Source organism: Chiloscyllium plagiosum, chromosome 1, assembly GCF_004010195.1.
Source record: "Chiloscyllium plagiosum isolate BGI_BamShark_2017 chromosome 1, ASM401019v2, whole genome shotgun sequence".
NCBI classification, from domain to species: Eukaryota; Metazoa; Chordata; class Chondrichthyes; order Orectolobiformes; family Hemiscylliidae; genus Chiloscyllium; species Chiloscyllium plagiosum.
In genome coordinates, this window is record NC_057710.1 from 139776340 (window position 1) to 139782496 (window position 6157).

Sequence of the window (6157 nt, forward strand, 5' to 3'; positions counted from 1 at the left end):
AAAGTGTGAGGTTATGCACTCTTGGTAGGAAGAATAGAGGCATAGACTATTGTCTAAATTAGGAAGTCTTCAGAAATTTGAAGCATCAAGGGACTTAGAAGTTCTAGTTCAGGATTTTCCTAAGGTTAACATGGAAGTTCATTTGGTAGTTAGGAAGGCAAATGCAATATGAGCATTCATTTCGAGAGGACTAGAATGCAAGAACAGAGATGTATTGCTGAGATTGCCCAAAGCTCTGGTTAGATCGCAGTTAAAATATTGTTAACAGATTTGGTCCCTGTTTCTAAGGAATGATGTTGCGGCCTTGGAGGGTCACAGAAATGATCTGGGGTGAAAGGGTTTGTCATATGAGGAGCTGTTGAAGAGTCTCAGCCTATACTTGACATAGTTTAGGATAATGAGAGGGAATCTAATTGAAACTTACCGAAAATTGAGAGGCCTGGATGGAGTGGATGTGGAGAAGATGTTTTTACTAGCAGAGGAGGCTAGGACTTGAGGATGAAGCCTCAGAATAAAGGGACAACCACGTAGGACTGAGATGAGGAATTTCTTCAGCCGGAGGATGGTGTAGCTGCAGAACTCATTGCCACAGAAGTCAATAGACAATAGACAATAGGTGCGGGAGTAGGCCATTCAGCCCTTCAAGCCTGCACCGCCATTCAATATGATCATGGCTGATCATTCCTAATCAGTATCCTCTTCCTGCCTTATCTCCATAACCCTTGATTCCACTATCTTTGAGAGCTCTTTCTTAAATGAGTCCAGAGACTGGGCCTCCACTGCCCTCTGGGTCTGATGGTCTGCATCCCAGGGTACTGAAGGAGGTGGCTCGGGAAATCGTGGATGCGTTGGTGATTATTTTCCAGAGTTCAATAGATTCGGGGTCGGTTCCTGAGGATTGGAGGGTGGCTAATGTTATACCACTTTTTAAGAAAGGTGGGCGAGAGAAAGCAGGTAATACTGGGCCCTGTACAGCTGCAGAAGCACCTCTTTGCTTCTATACTCTATTCCTCTTGTTATGAAGGCCAGCATGTTATTAGCCTTCTTCACTACCTGCTGTGCCTGCATGCTTGCCTTCATTGACTGGTGTACAAGAACACCCAGATCTCTCTGTACTGCCCCTTTACATAAATTGATTCCATTGGGGTAGTAGTCTGCCTTCCTGTTCTTGCTACGAAAGTGGATAACCATACATTTATCCATATTAAACTGCATCTGCCATGCATCTGCCCACTCACTTAAGTTGTCCAGGTCACCCTGTAATCTCCTACCATCCTCCTCACTTTTCACCCTGCCACCCAGCTTTGTATCATCAGCACATTTGCTAATGTTATTGCTGATACCATTTTCTATATCATTAACATATATTGTAAAAAGCTGTGGTCCCAGCACGGATCCCTGCGGTACCCCACTGGTCACTGCCTGCCATTCCGAAATGGAGCCGTTTATCACTACTCTTTGTTTCCTATCAGCCAACCAATTTTCAATCCAATCTGGTACTTTGCCCCCAATACCATGCGCCCTAATTTTACTCACTAACCTCCTGTGTGGGACTTTATCAAAAGCTTTCTGAAAGTCCAGGTACATTACATCTACTGGATCTCCCTCGTTCATCTGTGCAGGACAAGTCATTGAGTGTATTTAAGACAGAGATATATTGATTCTTTATTAGGGGGTCAAAGGATGTGAGGGAAGGCAGGAGAGAGGGGTTGAGAAACATATCAGCCACGAACAATTAGCAGAATAGACTCGATGGGTCGAATGGCCTAATTTTGTTCCTATGTCATAATCGGCTAATAGTGTGCATTTTGCAGTTGATATAACTTTCAGCACACAATTTATTGAAGAGGTTATCAGTTATCATACTGATGTGATAAATATCCATTAAACTCATTAATGAAAAAAAAGGCTTTTGCATTCCAATTTAAGTACAATCATAGAATTATACAATGAGACCTTCAGCCCATTGAGTTAGATTAGATTAGATTAGATTAGATTACAGTGTGGAAACAGGCCCTTCGGCCCAACAAGTCCACACCGACCCGCCGAAGCGAAACCCACCCATACCCCTACATTTACCCCTTACCTAACACTATGGGCAATTTAGTATGGCCAATTCACCTGACCCTGCACATCTTTGGACTGTGGGAGGAAACCGGAGCACCCGGAGGAAACCCACGCAGACACGGGGAGAACGTGCAAACTCCACACAGTCAGTCGCCTGAGGCGGGAATTGAACCCGGGTCTCTGGCGCTGTGAGGCAGCAGTGCTAACCACTGTGCCACCGTGCCGCCCACTAAGTCTGTACTGCCAGAAATATACTAATACCAACTACAGTCCTACTTTCCTGCATTAGGTCCATTGCCTTGAATGTTATGACACATTATGCATTCATCCAAGTACTTTCTAAAGGTTGTGAGGTTACCCACCTCAACCCTCCAGTGCATTCCAGAGCCCATCACCCACTAGTTTAAAAGTTTTCTTCAAGAGATTCAAGATGGTGGCAGTCTGAACAGTCTGCTGTGTTGGACTCTGTGCCATACCCCAGGCAAGGTGTGCTCCTACCCCACCGCACCCCCACCCCATTAGCCACCTCTGAGAAACATTTTCAGAATAAAGCAGGCAGAGCATCTATGACCTTTTAAATTTGGATTTGAGGTTCTGGAGTCGAAATGAAGATGACTAAAGGAAAGGGAGCTAGGGTATTGCAGCAGGCAGAGCACTGTCCTGCTGTGTCAAGCGCACCCGCAGCCGCTGTTTTGACTCCCATAGTGGCGCCTTTAAGCTCAGTGGAGCAGCAGTTGTAGAAGTCCGTGAAAAAAATCAAAACAGCACTGGAACTGATTACTGCCATGCTGACAAAGCACGAGCAGGAGATCTGGTCAGTGGATTGATGCATGGAAGCGGTTGAGCAAAGGACCACGGCCTCGGAGACCGTGACGGAGAACTCCGAGGGGCGCGTCCAAACCTCGGAAGGCCAGGTTCAGGCCTTGCTGGAACAGGTCGATGACATCCAAAATCGAGGTCGGAGAAAAAAAAACTTATGTCGTGGGTCTTCCAGAGCATGAGGAAGGTGAGAACCTGGCTCCCAGAGTTGCTGGGACTGGAGATAGAGTTGGGCCGGGTGGGTGTGGAGCGGGTCCACCGGATCATGATGTGCAGGTCTGGGCCAGATCAATGCCCTTGCCTGATCCTAGTGCGACTCCAGCACTATAAAGAAAAGCAGTTAATAATACCAGCACTATAAAGAAAAGCAGTTAATAATAGAAACATCCAGAAGATTGGGAAGAGATCCACAGGCTCTGGTATATAAAGGTTTGAGGATAATGTTTTTTCAAGACTTTTCTGGTGCCATAATTAAGAATAGGGAGGCTTTTGATGAAGTTAAGAAAAAATTAAGAGACTTAAATAATCAATGTTCTCTGAGGTACCCGGCAGTACTACATTTTAATTATGGGGGTTCTGCCTATAACTACGACTTGGCAGAAAAAGCAAAACAATTTGTGAACTCACTGAAATGATGGAACGAGGGGGAATGAGGAAAAGATGTGTGCGGATAAGGGCATAATAATTTTTTAATCTTGCCTTTCTTTGTTCTTTTCCCTTTTGTCGTCTCGGGCCTTATAGCCTTGGTATTGTTTTGGTGTAAAATCTGATTTGTTTCATATTATATCCATTTGGTAATTATCTGTTATTTTACTGTTCTGTTTTGCTGGGTGAGGGGTGGTTATTTCTTTGGTGTAAAGATGTATGGAGTTGTGATATAGAGGGGGAGGAGAGGCCATCCATTGTTAACTTGCAGGAGTGTAAATAAGATTCTTTTTCCATAGCCTGGGTTTTGGACACGGCCTTAACTAGAAGGTGCCAGGATAGCTGTAAGGTTGGGAGTGAATGCTCCCTATGGGCGAGGGGGGAGATCTCTGGAGATTTGTGGTTTTTGTGTTTGTTTGTTCAAGTTAGGAGGAGTAGTTAGTTTCTTTGTTTTAGTAGTTTTAGTATGAATAGTTTTCAGATTTGGTAAAGTCTGTGTTTTTTCTACTTGCCTCACATTGAATGGTCTTCTTCCTCTCGGGGGACTGTGGGCTGTAATGTGCAGTCATAGTGAGCGATCTGTGCAGGTGGTGCACCGGAAATATGAAGTGGAGCCATTCCCCCATTAAAAGGAACACGGTGCTTTCAAATCTTAAGAAGGAAAGGGTTGGCATCGCTCTGTTTCAGGAGATACATTTAACTGATAGGGAACATCTGAAGTTACAGCAGGGGTGGTATAGGATAGGGTATTCTTCTCCTCCTTCAACTCCAAAATCAGAGGAGTGTCCATACTGGTATGAAGGAACCTCCCATTTCAGTTGATAGATCAAATCAAGGATGAGTGTGGACAGTTCATCATTCTCAAGGCACCAGTACACAGAGAAGAGTATGGCATTCTGAGTGTTTATTGTCTCCCAATGCATTCTCTTAAATTTTTAATTGACGTGGTCTCTAAATTAATGGCTCTTGAGGTGCGCTGTATGATTATAGGAGGACACTTTAATCGTCTTATAGCCCCTGGGGTAGACAGGATACCAAGGGGTGTGTTGGGTACACCTCTGCAGTATAGACAGTTACTGGACTTGTGTAATGAGTTGAGGCTAGTGGATGTGTGAAGGTGTCTCCAACCTAATGGGAGGGATTTTAGCTTTTACTCCAACCCACACAAGTGCCACACAAGAATTGATATATTCTTTGTTCTATCAGTTTTTTCGACTTGGTATTGGCCTGCAGAATTGGGAACATAACTATTTTGGACCATGCAGCAGTGTACTTGCATGTTAAAACCAAGGATAGTGGAATAGATACACCACACGGGCACTTGGACCCATTTCTGCTGAGGGATGGCAACTCTGTACAGTACGTTACAAGGGGGTTCAGGGCTTTTGGGTCATCGACTAGGGACAGCCAGTAATCCATCGGTGCTTTGGGAGACCACCAAGGCATTTTTAAGGGGTCTGATGATTTTATACTCAAGAACGAGAAAGAGGCAGACAGAAGAGCAGCAGCAGATGCTTGAAGCCTCGCTGAAGCCAGCCGAGTGGCATATTATAACAGACCATCTGTGGTTAAGTTACAACAGGTCCCGGCTCTCCGGGCTGCTCTGGACTCAGTGCTCACACGAGCGACGAAGAGTGGGGTCTCCTTTGCAAAGCAAAGGCTGTTTGAATATGGGGATAAGCCAGGTAGATACCTGGCAAGGAAGAAAGGTACTCCGCAGTCCATTGTGTCTATTAGGGAGAGAACTGGCAACATCACTTGTGAGCTGAAAAAGATTAATGCCAGATTTTGGGGGATTCAATGCAGAGTGGGCGGCACGGTGGCTCAGTGGTTAGCACTGCTGCCTCACAGTGCCAGAGACCCGGCTTCAATTCCCACCTCAGGTGACTGCCTGTGTGGAGTTTGCACATTCTCCCCGTGTTTGCGTGGTTTCCTCCCACAGTCCAAAAATGTGCAGGTTAGGTGAATTGGCCATGCTAAATTGTCCGTACTGTTAGGTGAAGGGGTAAATGTAGGGGAATGGGTCTGGGTGGGTTGCGGGTCGGTGTGGACTTTTTGGGCTGAAGGGCCTGTTTCTGCACTGTATGTAATGTTATACCGGTCGGAGGGCTGTGAGGATGGTGTGGCGAGAATGGAATATTTTTTTGAAAACCTGGACCTCCCCGGTATAAACGGCGATCAGGCCTCTCTTTTAAATGCACCTTTATGGTACAGGGCAAGAGGCGGTAAGGCAGCTCCAAGGTGGCAAGGCACCCGGTCCAGACGGGTTCCCGAGTGAATTTTACAAGGAGTTTATACACATGTTAGCTGAACCACTTCTGGAGATGCCATCCCGTATTCCCAATTCCTCCGCCTCCGCTGTATCTGCTCTCAGGAGGAGCAGTTCCACCATAGAACACACCAGATGGCCTCCTTCTTTAGAGACCGCAATTTCCCTTCCCACGTGGTTAAAGATGCCCTCCAATGCATCTCGTCCACATCCCGCACCTCCGCCCTCAGACCCCACCCCTCCAACCGCAACAAGGACAGAACGCCCCTGGTGCTCACCTTCCACCCTACCAACCTCCGCATAAACCAAATCATCCGCCGACATTTCCACCACCTCCAAACGGACCCCACCACCAGG